Source organism: Aotus nancymaae, unplaced genomic scaffold, assembly GCF_030222135.1.
Source record: "Aotus nancymaae isolate 86718 unplaced genomic scaffold, 86718_ANA_hifiasm-v0.15.2.pri h1tg000041l, whole genome shotgun sequence".
NCBI lineage: Eukaryota > Metazoa > Chordata > Mammalia > Primates > Aotidae > Aotus > Aotus nancymaae.
In genome coordinates, this window is record NW_026988455.1 from 26,306,657 (window position 1) to 26,328,446 (window position 21,790).

Consider the following 21,790-nt stretch of genomic DNA (forward strand, 5'->3'; position numbering starts at 1 on the left):
TGCCTCAGCCTCCGAAGTAGCTAGGATTACAGGTACACACCACCAAGCCCAGATAATTTTTGTATTTTTAGTAGAGACGGGTTTCTCTATGTTGGTCAGGCTGGTCTCGAACTCCCGACCCGAAGTGATCCACCTGCCTCAGCCTCCCAAAGTGCTGGGATTACAGGCATGAGCCACCACGCCTGGTCAGAATACAAACTCTTAAAGTACATTTTATTGAAAGGGTGAAAATGTCTCCATTTCTGTCCACTCCTCCTTCCCTTCCACTTCAGGTCCTGGGACAGCATCTAGGAACTCTGTGATCTAACCTCACTTCCAGCATGCTCTTTTCCTGCACGTCTGGTCTCTGGCCCCGGGAAACAAGGGATTGAGACCAGGGAATTGGTAAAAAAATATATATATGAAGCCCTACCTTCAACAACATATTTCTAGCACCAAGATTAACCAACTGAAATACACAAAACAGAAAAAGGTCTATTATTTTATTCACAATTAAGCAACTAGTAAGTCATATGTACTAAATATTTGTTGGTCATTTATCCAGCATTATCTCCCCTCTCCTCCCTTCTCAAGGTATCCCTACCCAGGGATCTTTATGGTTCTGAAAAAGCTGATTCCACCCCCAAGGGTAAATATGGATCATGTGACCTAGGCTGAGCCAATCAATCCACTCCATTCTCCTGGACACAATGATAGGCACATGACCTAAGTAAGACCTTTCAGAGGATGCAGAGACAAAGGCTTTCTGAGACTCTTCTCTTTTGAGTGTGATAGATCCCCCAAAGCCACTGCCAACTATTTTGGGACCATGAGAAGAGCCACTCTTGGTTTGAAGACAACCACTGCAAAGGTAGAGCCAGTAAAAGAAAAGAAATCAGGTTGCAGTGACACCACTGAGTCGCTGGATCAGCTCTGGCCTGAAACCATCTGCCTGTGATGTTTCAGTGACATAAGCCAATAAATTCCTTTTATGGCTCAAGTCAGTTTAATGTGTTTTCTACTTCTTTCTAAATGCCATAGCAATAACCAGTTCCCCTTTCCTATATAGTAAAGACTATAATAACAGAATTTGACTCAGAATAATAATAAGGAGTAGGCAGTCAGTGGGTGAGATGGTGAGAGGGCACAGGTCCCCGGACAGGCAGTGGAACACAATGGAAAGATCCTCCTGTACCTATGCTGGTCCCTTCTTTCTTCCCTAGTGCCCAAGGAAGGGTCGATCCACCCATTGCAGAATCTGTGTGTTTCTTGGCACCTGCTGGAGAACTGCTATCTAAAGAATTATCACAGGTATTTTTAGCTGGCTTTATCCTCACATGAAGACAACAGTGAGAGAGAAAAGAAAATTAAGGATAATATTTTGATGTTAAAGAATGGATACTTTAAAACATTAGTCATTTACTTTAGCAGTAGGAGACCAGCGAAGAAGAAACGCAGAAAGAAGAATTATCTTTATAGTCCGGTCGAATTTTTTGCATGACAGGTTGTTAATACCCACATTTCCCCTGCAGCAAGATAGCTGAGGAGCTGAAGAATAAATTACACTGGAATGCCAGCCGTGACTGCCTGTAAACTTGGTACCTTAAGCAGTTATGGGGTCTATGTAATGACTTTATTACAACCAAAATCCAATTTCTCTGAGGAGTAAAGACCTTCCCTCTGTTGTGGGGTGGAGGGTGGCAGAGATGGGGCACACGGAGAGACAGGGAAGACAGCTTGAATTCAAAACCCAGTCAGCTGCTTCCTTTATACTCCAGCCTTCTCCTTACAAAGATGTTATTGTGTCCCCACCAAGCGGATTCAAAAGGACCCAGGATAGGGAAGCCCAGCCCAGCCCAGTCCAGCCAACCAACAAGCGGCTGATAGTTCCAGAGTCTGGGCCTGTTCATACCTCACACATGGCCATAGCAACTTGTCTCAGGGACTTACAACTCAAGGCAGACTCAGTAGTTTCAATCATGGTGCTTTAAAATGCAAAACTAAAAAGCCAAAAGAGAGAGAAAGAGAGACAGGGAGAGAGAGAAAAACCACTTTGGGAGGCCGAGGTGGGCAGATCATGAGGTCAGGAGTTTGAGATCAGACTGCGCAACATGGTGAAACCCCGTCTTTACTAAAAATACAAAAATCAGTCGGGTGTGGCAGCATGTGCCTGTAATCCCAGCTACTCGGGAAGCTACGGCAGGAGAATTGCTTGAAACTGGGAGGTGGAGGTTGCAGTGAGCCGAGATCAAGCCACTGCACTCCAGCCTGGGTGACAGAGCAAGACTCTGTCTTGAAAAAAAAAAAAAAGAAAAACCTCCTGGCAGGAGAGTTACAAAGAATTTCAGTGCACACCTGGATACAATGACTCTTCTACGTGTGTTTTCACCTCCAAATGTTCTATATTGGCAGTTTCTCCATTTTAATGGGAAGATGATAAGTAAAGGCAGGTTAGCCCTGCCAGCAGGATGAAGGCAGGTGCTGAGTGTCACGTGTGCACATGCCGGGGTGAACTGTGGCGCCTTAGTTCACTGCAAAACCTGGGGAACTTACTCTCTTACCTGACAATGGATCCCTCACTCACACTGCAGGGTCCCCACACCAGGAGTGCTGGCTGGTGAGGAGGGGATAAGGGCTGGTGGGTGGGAACAGCTCCGTGTGAATGCTGGGGTACATGCTAGCCCTGACTGCAGAGAGAAAAATGAGGGTCTAGAATGAGCTTGAGAAACTTGGTGTAGACCTATTGCAATATCACCTCTTTTAAGATACTGTTCCCTATTCTTCTCGGACACCCCTAACCATCTATCCCCTTTCCTCCCATCTCTTATATCCCTGAGTCCACAGAGCCCCCCCATATCCATCAGGGGGACCTGCCATTTTCTGCCCCTTCTTGCCTTTCCCACCCTCCCAGACTGCCGATGCCTGGAGGACAAAGGGCTGCCAGGTTCATGTTCCCATCTCCGGAGGCCCGGGGTGCAGGCCTGCTTCATGTAGTCCATGCGCAGCGCACATGTGCTGCAGCTGATGCCTGAATCTATAACGCTGAGAACCCAAGGAGTTAGACAAAGAGTGCTGCATTATAGTCCAACAGAATTGTGTAGCGGCTAGGAGCCAGCTGTGTAACCTGGGGTTTATTTACGACTTAACCACACTATGCCTCAGTTTCCTTATCTGTAGACTGGGCATAAACAAGTGGCTAATTTGAAGGGAGAAGGATGAAATGAGCCAATATGCATAAAGTGTTTAGAACAGCACCAGACCACAGGAAGTCTTCAATAACTGCAGGCTATTATTAATCTGAGACAACTGGAGTTCTTTTCATCAGCACAGTGTTGCCTCAGTCTCACAGTGGTGCAGTATTACCCCCAAAATACCTACCTCTCACGACTGCCAGAGACAAAAGAGCCCTCATAGGACAAAAAGGCTTTTTAAAAAATCCCACAACAGGGCTGAATTGGGTTAACAATGGGTACAACTATTGCTAAATCCTCACCCCTTCCTCCTTTTGCTGCCTGTCCCCACCCAGAGGGTGTGCTGCTGCTTACAACTGCTCAGGCAGGCTGGCCTGGCCTTGGGAGCTCAGAGTCGCAAGTCGGGCTTTTGTGTGCACTGGGTAAGCCTGTAGGGCATTTCCACAGCAGAGTCTTCTCTGGCGGCCAGCAAACTGTGACTCCAGCCAGCAGACTCCAGAGAAACTCTCCCCTCATCACAGTAATTTGCTTTGTGAGGTTTAATTTGAGTTGGACTGTTGGTGAATTGCTGCTCCGATCCCTTCCTTCCTGGGCAGCGGGGCCTGGACCTGCTTTCCACCCTGGATCAGGACTCCTTCAGGGGACAGTTCCTCCTCACCCATCCTCCGCCTCCCCAAAGACAACAACAACTTGAAAACATGGCTTCTGTGCTTACTTTTCTGGTGAGGATTCCTAAATCGTGTGCCCCCAGAGGAATACTGTGATCCAGCTTCAAGGGTGAGCTCAGACAGACCAGGGAGCAAAGCGACCACACACAAAGCAGCAAAACCACCGCTGCAGCCACGCTGGGGGCTCTCGTCCCTTCTGCCCCCTCCTTACGCCAGTGCACTGAGGCCAGTCAGTAATTAACACCAATACAGATGGCTGCATTATTAGTTAATTACCATTAATACTGCTGGGGCTGTTCAATGGATGGGGGAAGGTAGCTCTTTACTGGAAAACAGAAATTCTTTGTATGCTATGACATTTAATTTTGATAAAGCAGTACAAGTGATCCTTGTTATTCATGGATTTTGTATTTGTGAATTCACCTAATTACTAATTTATTTTTCTTGAGACAGGTTCTCACTCTGCCGCCAAGGCTAGAGTGTGGTGGCACAGTCACAGCTCACTGCAGCCTCAACCTCCTGAGCTCAAGCAAACCTCCTATCTCTGCCTCCCGAGCAGCTGGAACTACAGGAGTACATCACCACATCCGGCTAATTTTCTACATATTTTGTAGAGATGGAGTCTCGCTCTGTTGCCTAGGCTGGTCTCGAACTCTTGGGCTCAAGCAATCCTCCCGCCTGAGACACCCAAAGTGCTGGAATTACCGGCATGAGTCACTGCAGCAGGCCTGAAATTTATCTGTAACCTCCAAGTCAACACTTATGGCACTTTCACAGTCACTTGTGGACACGCACCGATCGTGGAAAATTGGAGAGGATCGTGGAAAACTGGAGGGGCTGCTGCACACATTCACAGCTGAAGTCGAACAGCTACTTTCTTGTTTCAGCTCTCACACCATAAACAAGTCCGCTTTCCGCAGCCCATTTAGTGTCACATTTTTTATTGGTAATTTCACTGCATACAATGACCCTCAAGTATAGTACTGTGGTGCTGTCTAGTGTTTCTAAGCACAACAAAGCTGTGATGTGACTCAGGGAGAGACTATGTGTGTTAGATAAGCTTCATTCAGCCATGTGTAATGTGCTGTTGGCCATGAGCTCAATGTTAATGAGTCACACACACACACGTATTAAATAAGAGGTCTTTAAACAGAAAAACACATAAAACAAGGTTATGCAAAAATGACAAAAATGATTTGACCAGAGACTCACAAGAACCTAACCCTGGGTTTCTCCTAGGAGCAATGATTTAGTGTGTGCAGTGAATTTCTAGAACATAACTCTCACACATAATGAAAGTCGACCATACGCCAGTTTTTTTTCCCCAAAAATGCACTAACATTCTCCCTCATTTAATAGCTGACAGAGCAGTCTGTTGCATTAGATACAGACACCAAATTAATTTTACTATTAAAAACTTTCCACTAAATGTAATACACATTTCTTAACTACTCATGGTCAGATACATACAAAGATAATGAGACACATTCTTCCTTTAATGAGTTTTATATTAAAAAGTTGATTGAAATGTAATCACCAATTTTATTAAAAAGAGGAAACACATGGCTAAAAGGAGTAAGCTTCATAAAGAACAAGCTGACATCTAATTTCTCTGTCTGACTCACTAATACATCTAATCTGACTGCTACCTCTGCAGTCACTGAAGAAACTGGAACCAGGATTATATGCAAGGCTCTTCACACATATTACTTGGTTAATAATCACAACTCTGTGAGATACACATCATTGTCATCTCTTCTGACCAATGAGAAAATCAAGTTTCAGAGAGATTTTTTTTGGGGACGGAGTTTTGCTCTTGTTGCCCTGTGAAGACTGTCCCAAATCACTGAGCAAGTAAGCTGCATAACTGAGAAATGAACTCCAACTCAAGTGTATTTGCCTCCAAAGCTCCAGGCTCTGAGCCCCATTTCTGTGTGGACCTTGTACACATTATGTTTGTCACACAAGTTATTTCACTGTGAAGTTACAGACAGACTCCAATATCACTCTAGGAAAGTGCTTTGTGAGGGGAAAGCAAAGGGCAGGGGTTTGTGGTTAAATATGTTTGGGTCATGAAGACTCACAAGGTGTCCTAATTAATTAAAACCTTTGCTTTAAGATGCTCTGAGGTGTTGTGCAATAAAAGTACACCACGTCTGTGTGTGTGTTCGGGAAACATTCTAGTAACGATCGGAAAGAAACCCAGGTTGATTCTCAAGGTCAAGCCACAGGGATGGCAGTGTTCCTATTTCTGCAGGTCTTCTCCTGGTGCCTCAGAAAGAAACCTGTTTCACTTTTGTTAAATCCAGTCAGGTCTTACTGTCAACTTTATTTACTTGTGGGAGGCTCTGTTCACGTGGGAGAATGAAGGTGTGGACATACAATGTCAGAGAAGATGTAACGTTCAGAATGGAAAAAGCATAATCTGACTGGACACGACAGTTAATGCCTGCCACATGAGCTGGTGGCAAGCCCAGGGTCTAACCTTTCCATTGCTGGTCCTGATCCAGACACAACATTAGAACAAGGTCCCACCTGGAGCAGGTGGGTGCAGATCCCCCAAAAAAGTGACGAAAACAGCATCTCCTTTTTCATGTTTTTGCTTGAGATATGCATCTATTCAACACACATGCCAGTTAAGAATTATTTATGGTAACTAGTATTACGATGAATTCCTTACATTAATGCTGGAAACAGATCTGGTTTAAATCTAACAGCTGATAAGTTCCAACTTTCTGCTCCTCCCAAGTCTTTGCAATATGGTTTCTCATTAACACAAAATAATTTCTACTTTGGAACTCGTATCAAATCCCTGGCTCAGTTTTAGTGGTGGTTTATGGGTGATCTATTTTTGTAGAAGACCTTCTCTGCCAGAGTAGCAGGCAGCTTGAACTCTGCCAGAATATTAGAATTATAGGTTGTAGGTAAGGGGTGAGGAACAGAAACGGTTTCTCAAGGATGAGTTAACCTCTGATAATATTCACATTTACAGCAGGAGATAAGACCTTGAGGGTTTATAGACTAGGGGAGAGACAAGCATGAAATACTTTACTGTGGGAAGAGGGAAAAAAAGGGACTCAGTTGCTGTTGCAGAGAGGGTGCAGTTAGGAGACCCATGCCCAAGCTGGCTTCCGAGGCTGTGCCCTGAAGACTGAGTGTGAGTCGGGAGGGGAAGAAGATGTGTTTGTAGGGACAGAGTTTCTGAGAGGAGGAACAGCGTGAGCAGAGGCAGAGAGGCATGAAAGAGCCTACTTCGTATTTCTAGAGGAAGAGAGGAGTGCCAGGGAGGCGTTGGGTGAGGCACACAAACAGGGCCCTGTGCAGATGGAGCAATGTCAGCCTCAGCTCTGCCAATAACTTGAGAAAGCAGGAGGCCTCTCTGAGCCTCAGTTTCCCCATCTGTGCAAGTACAATGACAACATGAAATGAGGCCATGCATGTGAGTGCACACTGTTTTCTCTAAACACATCAAGCACATGGAAAGGATGAAAATTACCAAACTGCCTAAGCTTCATGAACTTCTCAGAGAAGCCAAGAAGATAGGATTTCAGGAGCTGAAAAGCATCACCAAACTTCTCCTTGTCATTTTTCTATCCAACAAATTTGAAATCTAAATGTTAAGTCTCTACATTTTTTTTTCCCCATTTGAACTCAACAAAGCTATTTTCATTTCAGATGGAGACGTATTTGGTTCGCCCACTTTGGTCCTCAAAGGCCCCTGCAGCCTTGCTTAGATGCTGAAGCTTTCAGCTGGAGGTAGGTGATGGGAAGCAGACAGCATCTTCCAAAGATGGACTCAGCCACCTTTCTATCCCACATGCTCTCCTGAGTGTGACCCTCAAATCTCTACCCCCTGAATCTGAGCAGGCACCAGTGAGGGGCAGAAGTGATCCTGCGACTTCCGCCTGAGTTCTTAGGAGCTCTCTCTTGGAAGCCAACAAGCATGCTGGGAGAAGCCAAGGCTGTGTGGACAGGCCGCACGCAGTTGCTCCCGCCCACAACTCCAGCTGAGCTGACAGCAGCTTTGAGAGGCCAGCCATGTGTGTGAGCTGTCATGGACATCAGGGCCATCAAGTCTTCAGACAGCTACAGGTCCAGCCAACCTCTCAATGCAAACACCTGAGAGACCCAGGCACAACCCCCCAAGCTGGGCCCAGGCAGCCCACAGAAGCATGAGAGTTAAGAGATCATCATAAACTGCTATTTTCAGCTACCAAGTTTTGGAGTGGTTTGGTACGCAGCAATGGATCAGCAGAACAGCACTGAAGACTCTTGGATGGTGGGTTTAACAGAACGCCCCAGAAGTTGTGCAGAGGAAGGACTCAGCACAGAAGGTGACCAGATCACAAGCAGCCTCACAGGAGAGCCCAGGAAGGGAATGAGGGTGTCCAGGCCACCCTGAATGCAGGCCCTGTCCCAGGCTCAGACAAACGGGTCCTCTCAACACACCAGCACACATGGACCACTTTTGAAGTTCTCTGCTTCTCTTCATGGCAACAATTTCCCACCTTTCGAGAAAAGTGCTGCATCATTTAGGAGGGACCTCAACACCACCAACAAAACCCAAAGACCCTGACTGAGATGCCTTCAGTGTTCTGGCTGGGCGGGGCTTGCTGCTGGCCTCCAACTTTCCCTTCCCCAGTCTCTGCAGCGAAGCAGGTCTCCACCCTGGGAAAACACACAAATCCCAAATGCTACATACGATCCAGTAAATACAGCTACCTAATCTTCCTCCTGCCTGGTCTGAACGCCCAGTGAGTATCTACAGTGACTTCACCTTTAGCAGAATGCATGTGAAGAGGAAACACTCCCTCCACGCCTTCTGCGGGAACCCCTTCTTTGATCCTAACCCCACCAGCTTCGCGGATTTCAGCACAGGATGAAGGTGAACCCTCTTTGGGAACTCAGTACTTCAGCACCAAGTGGTACACAATTCCCTTGGATTGTAGCCCACACTTGTAATTGTTCTCTTTCTGCCCTTTGAGAAGCTATGAGGAGGAAAGCAATACTTTTTACCAAAAAAAGCAAAGCAGGTGATTAAAAAAAAATTATTGTTATAAAAAAAGTACAACCCTCCAAAAACTATTTAAACTGATACAAGGGCTCGGTTAAATGGGCTGTGATTTGGAGAGCAAGCAGCTCAGGTTGCCACGGCACCAACAGGGAGAAGCAGAGTTTACCAAGGGGGTAAACAGCAGCCTGTCACCCTGGGAACCAGAACAACTCACAGAGGTAGGAATGAGATGCAGAAAGAGAAGGGCGAACAGCACAACGGGCTGAGGAGAGCAGAAGAGAGGTGGGTCCTCTGGGGAAAGCATCCTTCCAGGGACAAGGACCCATGGAAGACTGCAGAGGAGAAGGTGGCACAACTGAGGACCCAAGGCCAGCTTGGGGAAGAGCCAGGCTCCACGCACTGTTTGGTATTGCAAGTGGGGTCAAAGAAACCAAGTATGTAGGGTGTCAGGTGGCTCAAGACACCTCTTTATCATGAAAATTGCAAACCAGAGCAGGTTAGGACTCTAAACTGAGGAGAGATTAGAAAGATAGCAGTGGGTGCCTTCGTTCACTCCCCTTGTCCCCATGATATCTCTTTGCAGGAGGAAGGTCCAAGATCCATCTAGAAGAATATTTCCCAAAGGAGGTCTTGGAGCTCATATAAAGAGATGCTGCTTGGAGAATGGGAGTCATGGCCAAGCAAGTTTAAGCAAAAGTAGGTAAACAGAGTCATAACTGGGTACTCTATGAAGGACTCAGTCGACGTGGCCCTTTCCACGAGGGGAAATAGCATGCAGCATTTCTCATGGTTTGGGGTTGCTGTTAACCACAAAACCTTTTCCTTTCCTTATATATTTTTGGTTATAAGCATTTTGAAGTCCCATTTTCTTGGGAAGGTGTGCTTTGGTCCTCTCTCCCAGTTAAATGGGCAGCTTCCTGGAAGGGGACTCTGTATTCACTGTTTCCTTTGTATTTTCAGCACTCTCAGATTAATCCCTAGGGCAGGATGCCAATCACAGTGCTTGCTCCTTCGTGGGCTGGAAGAGCCAAGCACAGAGTTGAAGGTGGGAGGTGCCCCAGACCTTCCGGGGACTGACCCATTAGAAGGGTGGGGACCAACTGAGTCAGGCCTGGGAGAGGAGGCCACTCACTTCCTCAGGCCTGGTGCTCCTTCTGCCTCCTTCTGGCTACTGGTGAAAGGGCTGCTTAGAGGCCACAGGCAATCAGCCCTCTTCACCACCTGAGACTGGCAAAGGATTCGGAGTGTTTCTTTAATTTCAGGCAGTCGGTGGGGCTGGGTATTTTGGGTGGCAACTGAGAACAGATGGACTAGGTTTAGAGAGCACAGTAAATACTGGCCATGGCAGCTAACCCCGAGGAAGAGCATGGTGGTGGCAGGAAGGAGGCCGGAGCCTGGAGGACTCCTCGGAGCAGAGTCCTAAGACTAGAGATGCACCACTGCCTTCCTCTAGGCCCAGTTCCTTCACTTGCTATGACTCGCTGCCCTAGAGAATCCTACCTGCTTCAGATATGGTCCATGACTTCAGGAATTTACTAATGAGACATGTCAGTGGAACAGACTTGCAAGTGCCCAGTGGGGGATGTGCAGAGTGAGCGGGGGCCCTGGCTTCAGCTAAAGCCTAAGTGAACTACACCCACTTTACTCAGCACCATTTCTGGGACCTAACACAAAACACCTGCCTGCTGCTCGCTGTTGGTTTTTATCTGTAAAGCTAAAAAGGAAAGGAAGGAAGAAAGTAAGTGTTGGGAAAGCACCATTTGATAAAAACAGAGCCTCTGATGGATCAGACAAATAAACAACAATACTTCATACATTTTCTCCAAATGTAGTAAACCCTACATGGGAATCACAGCTGAACTTTGAGTCCAGTTTTATGGAGACTAAAATGCCCTTATAAAGAAAGAGTATCTACAGATTACTGTTACACCAGGATCGGGGCTGTTCCATTTCAATGAATGCTGACCACATTGGATGGCTGGAGATTAGACCTTCCTGCCCCAAGACCCCAGCTGAGCCCCCTGGCTCTCGAGTGGTCCTGGCTGAGATTCAGAGGGGTCAGCTCCTTGTTTGATCACTTTGACTTCACCATGCTATCGCCTTGAGCCAATCCCATCATTTGATCATCCTGACTTTGTCATGTAATCCCCTTTCAGCCAGTGAGTCAAAGTTAACTGGGCCATAGGGAACGATTTGTTCTCAACTTGGCAAACTGCTCTCAGGGGAAGGAAAAGCTGAAAAAGACGGCAGGAGGTTCATATAACTTCATGGGGAAGAAGAAGACAAACAAAAAGCTAAGCTGAAGTTCCTTATTCCACGGCCAAAAGAAGAGGAAGAAAGTCAGATGTGTTCAAGGGTACTAAGATTCAAGACGAGGAAGAACCAGCTAAAGGGAAAGAGAAAGGACAGAGCTTGGTAGTCTGAGGGCATCGGTCATTACTGTGCAAATACTCTACTAAACTGCCCAGATTAAAATAGGAATTGTGAGATACTCCCCTCCAATATTAACCCTGCTCCGCTCTGGGGCATGAGAAGAAGTGAACAAAGAAAGATGTCTAATATTTTCATGGTTTCTCTTCTTGATTTAGGTGGAGATACTATTCACCTGCCTGTTTTTAAAGGGTAGGTTTGGGACTCTGTCATGCTTTGTCATTGGAAGAATTAGCTCCACCTTACACCGGGAAGTCTGGTCTGAACTGATGAAGAGTTTGCACTTCAGTATCTTGGGAAAATTCAAATATGCCTGGCGCTATGTGGCATTTAGTGCAGCTGGGTGGCCGACGTGCTTGCGGGGCATCATTCACAGGTCTGTCCTGCTCTGGAGACTGAATACGACTGAGGGCAGCCCAGCTTCTTCAGGGTCTTCCAAGTCAGGGGTTGCAAGAGTCACAGGCCCAGGTCTCAAGGAGGAAGTGAGTGGGTGTCTGGCTGTCAGTCCAGCAAAGAAGAATCCACAGTGCTCTAGGCGAAGCAGTTTCCCATGATGTCTACAGATCTGTCACTTTGGCTCTGAACAAAGTGGGGAGGAGGAAGACCTCATGGAGGAAGTCTAGGGGGAGGAGAAAATGGGAAGGGGAATATAGGGGTCACTTCAGGCCAGGCAAGAAGAGGCTGGCAGGGAAAGGCAGTGCTGGAGTTACCTGAAGTGAGAGCCACTCAGATAAAACGGAAAGATGATAAGTTACACAGAGAAACCGGAGCTCCCAGGAAGCCTGAGTATTCTCTCAATGGAAGCAGAACTCCTTGGAAGCCAGCCACGAGGCTGACCTCACCCTCGCGACTGGATCGGAGCAAGCATGCAGCTTATCGTGAGAGCCAGGGCAAGACTGTATCCACCACGGCCAGGAGAGCAAAGATACAATGGCGTTACCTCTAGGAAGTGCCGCTTTTGAAGAGAATGTGTCACTAATTAAGTCTCAGGTCAAACACTAAACAAAGTAAAATACATTTCATGTGAAAGAGGTTTGGAGGTGAAATCTCCTGAAGCAGGGATTGCAAACTCGACAACCTTTCCAGGGAGCATTGCTTCCACAAAAGTGTGGAATCTGACTTCTGTGGAACATGAAGTGATCACCACTGGGAGGCTTTAGAAGCTCTGTGGATGGAAACATAATCCCCTGGCAGGCAGGGGGGTGAAATGGGAAGACCACTGGTGGGTGAGAAGGGGGAATGACCTCTCCTACAGCCCATGCTGGGAATGGTGGGGGAAGCCCTTCCTCTTGCTGGATTTTTTTCCTCCTCATCTACAGTGAGTGGGGGGCTGAGGAGCTCTACACCACTCCCAGCATGGGTGGCCTTGGGTCCCTGCAGAGCTGAGGGTCAACACCGTCTGTCACTTGAATCAAGAGGCTGTGCTTGTCTGCAGTGATATGGAAATCTGAGGTGGCAGCCTGCCCTGTTTAAAGAATCCATTCCATCCACCATGCACAGCATCATGAGGCCCAAAGGAAATGCTGGCAATGGTCCTGGAGAGGAGAACAGTCTATGAAGGAAGCAGGCACACCTCTAGTTACATGTGTATCACCACAGCCACCCTGTTCAGACTTTCTGCTCCAGGGTGCTGACTTCTACAGCAACTCCAGAAGTGAAGGCACCTGGGCTTCCGGGTGGTAAGGGGGCTTCACGGTGGAGGTAAGCTCTGGGCAGAAGAGGCTGGCTACGAAGCTGGAGAATCTTAACAAATCACAATCTGGAGTTTACTTTCCACTTAGTGGGAGTGTGAATACACAATCATAGTACCCATTTTTCCAGCTACTTCATCATTCGTTAGACATGAGATACATCGCTAGTCACTACAATGAGAACCATAAACAAGTAACATGAATACTAGAAGAACTGGTTTGTTGAGTTTAAATTTTAATTTCCCTCATAGTGACCCACCAATGCATTAGCTTTTAAAAAAAGTTTAACCACTCTTATATATAGGATTCTTTCTGAAAATTAACACCACTTTCGAATCCCCAGAGCCTAACATAGTACATTGGAGAAAATTTTAGTCATAATACACATCGACTCCATCACTTTATGGGTTCCTAAATTTATATGCTGACTACTCATCTGTTTAAATTGTTTCCACTGACTTTCTGGACATGGAAAAACAACTGACATGGAAAAACAATTAATTGCTCCAGCATTGAAAAACATCATGCAAGATGTCCACCCTTTGCTTTAAGAACATCCTGGCTCAGGGCAGTCCACATGCATTTACTTTCTCATTTACTGGGCTCTGATTATTTACTGAGCCATAGCTGGCTGTGTGGGAGCTGCCCACTTGCTTTAGAAGCTTAAGGGACAATCAGTGTATTTGGATCCTGTACATTCATCTGAAAAGCAGAAGTACAGGACAGCCCTCATATGGGCCATTGACACTTCACGGGAATTCTCCTGGTTTCCTACAGGCTAATTGCTTTGTGTAAGCAGTTGCCTTCAGCCATGACTTCAGGTAACTGGGTAGATTCCCTAATTGGAGCACAACCTAAATATTTTGTAAGTAAAAATTATTCATAGTCATTAAGCAATTTGTAATTGCCCTTGAAAGGTTAATGCAATCTGTTAACTCCGTGAGGTCAGATTTTTAAAAAATGGGAAATCAGAAAGTAGGAATCATGATCTTTTATGAGCACAACAGAATTGCACAAATAGGCAGGGTGCAGTGGCTCACGCCTACAATGCCAGCACTTTGGGAGGCTGAAGTGGGCGGATTCCTTGAGCCTGGGAGTTCAAGACCAGCTCTGGCAACATAGTGAGACCCCATCTCTACAAAACTTTTAAAAAAATTTGATGGGCTGGGGTACACACCTGTGTTTCTAGCTACTTGGAAGGCTGAGGTGAGAGGACAGCTTGAGCCTCCATGCTAGAGGCTACAGTGAGGCCAGTTGTGCCACTGTATTCCAGGCTGGGTTACAGAGCGAGACCCTGACTCAAAAAAGAAAATTTTTTTTCAAGTAGCACAAATTATTCAAGAAGCCTCAAGGAACTCAGAATTGGAAAAGAAGAAAACTCCAAAACTTAAGTTCAGTTGTGAGAAAGAAGACAGACAGAAAAGGGTTAAAATGACTGATTACAGCCGATTGTGGAATAGGCATATAGGAAACAAAACTAGGCAACGCTTTTTAGCTTCCTTTTTTTTCTTTTTTTTTTTTTGTGAGGTCAATGATCTGCACTTGGGAAAGCATCAGGAAAATATTGTTAAGGTGGAACCAAAGCTTGAAGTAAGAAAAGAGACAATAAAACATTGCCTGTTAGGTATTTTTTTAAAAATTTGGGTCTCCAGGTCTGAGAACAGTAAGTCACAGTGTGGGAGAAGCAATTTCATATCATTGCTGGCAATCATGGACAAATACTAATGAGTGAAGCCATATTGATGTTCAAAGGGAACCAAACTGGAGCCCTCTCCAAGATCGATTAGCTTATTAATTTCTAGCAAACATCAAGAATTGACTTTTGATCCGATGAATTAGAAACACTTAGCAAATGGTCAATGAGTAGCAAGAACTTTCCCCTTGCCCCCAGCTGGGCTGTAAGACAAGTAGAATGGAAATGAATATAGATTTTAAACGTGTTTTGATGTCACCAAGGCCTATGACATCATTTTTCATGACATTTTGGTGGATGAAACATGAATCACCTAGATTTTGGTGAGTGGACTGCAGGCTCTCGTATTTATACTGTCCTTGACAAGGTATTTTTCAGAGTATCCTGTCCCTGATACTTCATTCAGTATATCATATGAAAGCATATTTATCACACTTTTGAATGGCTAAGATACCCAAAGAAAAATGGCTAATATACTGACAGAACTTGGAATCTAAATTCTCCCAAGAGGCTGAATTATCAAATTTGCAAAAGAAATAAACAGGAATTTCTGTATTTAGGTTCAAAGAAATGAACCTCACAAGTACAGGATTGGGAAGACTTAGCACAATAGCAGTCCATATTAAAAAAAAATACTTGATGGTACTAGCTGACCACAGACAACACAAGTGCAGTGTAATCTCCCTGCTAATGCTATGAATGCAGTCCCCGGTAAGTTTAAGGGGTGCAGTGCTCCTGTGCTCAAGTCTGGACTCTTGCATTTAGTGAGAAAGATGCTGATCATATAGACGGCAGTCAAGGGAGGATGAGTGCAATAAAGAAGGTTTTGCTTCTGGGCATGAGAACTGTCGATATTGGAAAGGTGGTAGAGGAAATTAGACCATCTGCCAGGAAGTCGCAAAGCTATTCCAGCATCAAGTGGGAGGCTGGACTATGGTCTCCAAGATTCCTTCCACCCTTAAGATGCTCTGCACTAATCTGGATGGTTCTCATGGAGGTTTTCATTTAGTGCACTCCTCACTTAATTAAAAGAACACATAGCATAGAGTAAAGTAAAAATCCTACAACAGATTTTCTTCTTCAAGCATTTTCTAAATCTCTGTGATCATGATGTTTCCAGATTGAAACTTAAAATAAATCCATATTTCTATCAACTTCTCTAGTCTCTATTTGGAAATATATTTTATGCATCTGTGCCTTCTGAGTGACAGAGAGTATCTACAATGTGACAGGAAATGCACAGTTGGGAGAAAGAATGCTGGATGCTGCCCTCCTCTGCCATTTACCATCTGTGAACACTGATCTTCAAGACCTTTGCTGAGTTTCAGCATGGTCATTTGGGAAATAAAACAAAACAAAACAAAACTGAGTTGAATAATGCTTAGCCTATAGGGTAGCTGTAACACTCAAAAGAGATGAAAAGATACAATTATGTTTTAGATGCTGCCTGCTACCACACAACTATAATGTTAATATTTGGAAGGGCTTAAGAGATACCACAGCTGGGAACAGAACCGCTGTGTCTATATCCAAGAATCCCAAATAGGTTTTGGTCAGATTCTAACAGGGGCTGGTAAGGAAGGAAATGATGCTTTTTCAACAGGATTCAGAAACCACCAATTTAAGTCTTCCAAAACTAAAACTTAGCATAAATATCCAGACAGATAAAATTAGTTTAATCTTCTGTATGGCATTATGACTTATGCACTTTGGAGGCAGAGGGCTTGCTTTTATATCCTGGTTTTGCCATTTACTAGTTGTGTGATCTTGGGCAAGTTCCTCAACTTCTCAGTGACTCAGGTACCTCACTGGCAAACAACGTATTAACCATATCTTCCTTAAAGGGCTGTTGTAATGATTAAATGAGTTATACATGTAAACTTCTTTCAATAGTGCCTGATATGTAATATAATTACTATTATTGTATATAGCTGCTTAAAACCATCTGCATCTCTTAGGCATGTGCCAAATCTCATACATTGTCCCATTACAGAAAATAAGAGAAGGCAAAAGCTATGCAAGCTCTCCTTTACCATTTCCTGGAGAAGCCATCTTGAGCGAGGGTTGCTGAATGGATCTCCATGAAGGCTGCTGGCTTAAGGACACCTCAGCATGTGGCGCTGGTTGCTGCCCTTTCATTTAAAACTGATTACACTTACTAAACACTTAAATACTGACGGCGAAGGAAAGCACAGGAACAAGAATGACAAATTCCCATGTCCTGGGCCCTTGAGTAACATTATTCTGATGTCTTTCTGGCCTTAGAAGTGGATGGTCAAATTTTGTGGGTAACCTCACCCTGGGATAATTATAAGTTATTGCACCATCTCTGGGAGAGCCACAGAAGAAAGACTCTAACTGAAGCTGTTTGAGGCTGTTTCTAATTTGAGCTTGCATGAATTCAAAGAAGCCTCAAATTTCTCATGCTGATTTGGAGGCTCTGATTATGCAAAACCAATACTTACTCTGCATAAGAAACACAAGGTGAGCATGCTCCTGAGAAATGCTCAATGTTAGAAAACAAAACGTCAAAAGTAAAATTTAAATAACCTAAGGGAATAGAGAAAGATCTACTTTTTCTAACATTATTATTAAATATTGATGTAAAATGCTGCCGGCTGCCTTATATGAAGGCAGGGAACATGGAGGAGAGCTTCCTGCCAGGGAAACTTCCTGCCAGCTTCCAGATCAGGCCCATGTGCCCAACTCTGATGAACTAGGCAACTTGTACAGTGATTAGAACACATCCTGTACTTCTGAATCTCAGCTTTAGGTGAGGGAGGAGAGGGAGTTTGCTCTTGCTAAGGATATAAAATTTAAAACACAGAGCAGCGTTGTACATCTCCTTTTCTCAGCAAACGCTCACTGGACAGGTGAATGAAATTGATTTATTCAGCCTTGGTCCCTGGAATTCCAAGTTTCTCTTGTTATTGTTTGATTTATTGGCTCAATCACTAAAGAGAATGTTACTTAGAAGTTTTTCACTACTAGTTACTTAGACTATGATAATATAGGTAAACAAACTGAAGAAGGTGACTTTTAGGACACTCAAATTAACTTTACAAATGCTGGCTGTCACAGGTTCAGAAGAGTTAACGTTAGTGATTCAGAGTAAAACAGATGAAAATGAACTTTGGGGCCGGGCACGGTGGCTCACGCCTGTAATCCCAGCACTTTGGGAGGCTGAGGCGGGTGGATCACAAGGTCAAGAGATCGAGACCATCCTGGTCAACATGGTGAAACCCTATCTCTACTAAAAACACAAAAAATTAGCTGGGCGTGGTGGCGCGTGCCTGTAATCCCAGCTACTCAGGAGGCTGAGGCAGGAGAATTGCCTGAACCCAGGAGGCACTCCAGCCTGGATAACAACAGCGAAACTCTGTCTCAAAAAAAAAGAAAATGAACTTTGCACTGGTTCCAAAATTGTAACCTCCCTCAAACATATGCAAAAAGAATAAAACTTTACATAATAAAATCTATGAGAACTTATAGTCTGATTATCTTAAGGTTGACTTGATATACGTTAATCTATTTAAGCACTAGTGTCAATTATTTCTTTAAATGACTTGTCCAATAGTGTTTTACCACAGGAAGTAGATTATAGTTATGTAATCTTCAAATTATATAACTATATAAGTATATGTAAACATATATATTACTATGTGCGTAGTATAACTCTATGTATACACATACATTTAAATTTTAAGCAGTAATCATTTATAAATTAAAATAATGACTTACTTTAAGACAGAGTTGTCCATCACAAATATAATACAAGCCACAAATGCAAACCACATGTGTAATCTGAAATTTTCTTTTTTTTCCGTGGAGACAGGGCCTCACTCTGTTGCCCAGGCTGAAGTGCAGTGGGGTGCCATCTCAGCTTACTATAGCCTGGATCCCCTGGGCTCAAGTAATCCTCCCCACCCCAGCCTCCCAAGTAGCTGGGATTACAGGTGCTCTCCACCATACCTGGCTAATTTTTGTATTTTTTGTAGAGGTGAGGTTTCACCATATTTCTCAGGCTGGTCTCACACTCTTGGCTCAGGTGATCCACTCACCTCGGCCTCCCAACGTGCTGGAATTACAGGGGTGAGCCACCACACCTAGGTATAATTTGAAATTTTCTAGCAGTCACACTAATAAAAGTAAAAAGAAACATAAAATGAACTTTAACATTTTATGTACCCCAATATATTGAAATGTTATCATCTAAACATGTAGTCAATAATTAAAATGGTTATGACAGATTTTGCCCTTTTCTGAGTGCTTGAACACCAGTGGGTGCTTTAAACACACAGCACCTCTTGTTTGAACCAGCTCCACTTCAAGTGCTTGATGGCCACAAGTGGCCTGTGGCTGTCATGTCAAATGGCACAGCTTTAGGCTAATTTTATAGCTATAATATAAAACTAGGACATAGCTTAATTATTTATAGAAGGGAAGCAGAAGAGATACTTGCGAAGTCACTGAGGTGAACCATAGCTAATTCAGCACATTAATCATTGGAAGATAAAAGGTATGACTGTTCACCTTATTAGAAGAATAACAGAGACCAAAATTAGCTTAGAAACCCAGACTGTGTATTCTGGATAATTTTCTTAAAAGTATGTGAATACATTTCCAGCTCATAATTTTCGTGCATGAAGATAGCTTTCTTTTTAAACGTATTCTGCTGTTTGGAGTACAGAAGCCAACTGGACAACCTACATGCTACAACAAGCATTTGTGTACTTGAAGGCTTTCACAAGTCTCCATTCAGCCTTGCTTAGCGAATCCCTGATAGTTTAACAACTGGTTCGTGCAAATGAGCATATGGCTCCCAAAGGGCAAACATCAAGACTTCTACTGTCTGGGAAATGACTTTTTGGATATGACCCCAAAAGCACAGGCAACAAAAACAAAAATAGACAAATAGAATTACCTCAAATGAAAAAGCTTCTGCGTAGGAAAGGAAACAATCAACAGAGTGAATAGACCACCTACCAAATGAGAAAAAGTATTTTAAAACTATACATCTGATAAGTAGTTAATAGTCAAAATATATACATGGTACTCAAGTCCAATGCAAGAAAACAAATAACCTGATTTAAAAATGGGCAATGGACTTTAACAGACATCTCTCAAAAGAGGATATATGGCTGGGCATGGTGGCTCACACTTGTAATCCCAGAACTTTGGGAGGCCGAGGCGGGTGCGTCACCTGAGGTCAGGAGTTCAAGGCCAGCCTGGACAATATAGTGAAATCCCGCCTCTACTACAAATACAAAAATCAGGTGGGCGTAGTGGTGGGCGACTATAGTCCTAGCCACTTGGATGGCTGAGCCAGGAGAATCGCTTGAAGCTGGGAGGTAAAGACCATAATAAGTCAAGATGGCACCGCTGCACTCCAGCCTGGGAAACAAGAGCAAAACTCCATCTCAAAAAAAAATCACAATGAGCTATCATGTCACACTTGTTAGAATGGCTACTATCAAACAGACAAAAGACAAGTGTTGATGAGGATGTGGAGAAAAGAGAACCCTGTACATACACTGTTGGAGAGAGTGCAAATTAGCACAGCCATTATGGAAAAACAATCTGGAGGTTTCACAAAAAACTAAAAATAGAACTACCATATGGTCCAACAATCCCACTAGTAAGTATATATCCAAAGCAAATGAAATCAGTATGTCAAACAGACATCTGCATTCCCATGTTTGTTGCAGCACTATTCACAATAGCCAAGACATGGAATCAATCTACGTGTCCATCAGTGAATAAATGAATAACGAAAACGTGGTATATATACACAATGAAACACTATTCAGCCATAAAAAATGGTAAGAGGAATGAGTTCAAGAGAGATATTTTCCAACATGGTGACTATAGTTAATAATGTAGTGTATTCTTGAAAAAATGCTAAGAGAATGAATATAAAGTGTTCTCACCACAAAAATGATAACCATGTGAGGTAATACATATGTTAATTAGTTAAATTTAGTCATTCCACAATGTATACCTACTTCAAAACATCACATTACACATAGTGAATACATGCAATTTTATCTTTCAATTTAAAAAATAATTTTAAAAAGATCTATATGCAGCATACTAATAATATGGCCACAAAAACGTATCCAGCCCCAATAGTAAATAAAAATAGAGATTATGATTCAGCTGATTTTAAAAGCGTGGTCCTCCTTGGTAAGTGGATTTTCTGTATGATCTTAATTATTTCACAGTTACCCTCACCTCCACTTCCAACCCCATGGACTCAAGAAGGAAGGGCAATAATAGAGAAAACATGGTGAAGTGAAAGTTTCCAATGAGGCTGAAGAGTTGTCATGATGGAATGGTGGGCTAGTCAGCGGGAAGAAGGTGCTGTGAGTATGGCTGCCTGGAAATGGGGGTCTGGGTGGAGTTTCTAGTGACAGCAACGCAGTGGAGGCGAAGGTCACTGGAAATGAGGAGATCAAGGAACTCCAGGGTGGGGTGCAGGTTATGACGGCGGGGCGGTGAAGGGGAAGGCTGCAAACTTAGATTCTCATTGCTCACAGAAGTCTGCTCTTTCTTTATGCATCACATTTCTTAAACTTGGGGCTGATTCATTTCTTCCCTACTTTCAAGCGATCACAGTACTGATCATTATTTCCCCTTGCTTGTCAAGGTTGTAAGAATTAACAAGCCTATCGCTTGGGACTCATTACATTTGCTGCAGGCATTTACAGGTAGAGTGCTTAGTGCTCCTGCCTAGTGACAAGTTTAAATACGCTGAGGAACAACTGGGGTCTCTTCCTGCATTCCCAGTGAGTGCTACTTACATTCATTAATTTATTAACCCACTCAATGAGCATTCCTTGAACACTTATGTGTCAGGCATAGTATGATGGGAGAGGATTTTTCTCTAATATCACAATAAAGGAGGAATCTGTAATAATGAAATATTATTCTTCCCTGACCTGGCTGTGAATTACAACCACTTAAGAGTCTTTCTCCTTATTTACCATTCCTTTGTTTATTTCCTTCAGCCTATTAAATAACAGAAAGAAAAATGGAATATCATTTTTAAAGTAGCCAACTGCAAACACTCTTATCTGGAGAAGACAAATCCCAAGATTGCCAAGATCAACCGCCTCTTGACA

General features: G+C 43.9%; 1 protein-coding gene across 3 annotated transcripts in view; it reads right to left on the reverse strand.

Moving 5' to 3' along the window:
• The window catches only part of DAPK1 (death associated protein kinase 1), a 209,378-nt gene that overhangs the window by 104,847 nt on the left and 82,741 nt on the right, over positions 1 to 21,790 (reverse strand). The window lies entirely within an intron of this gene.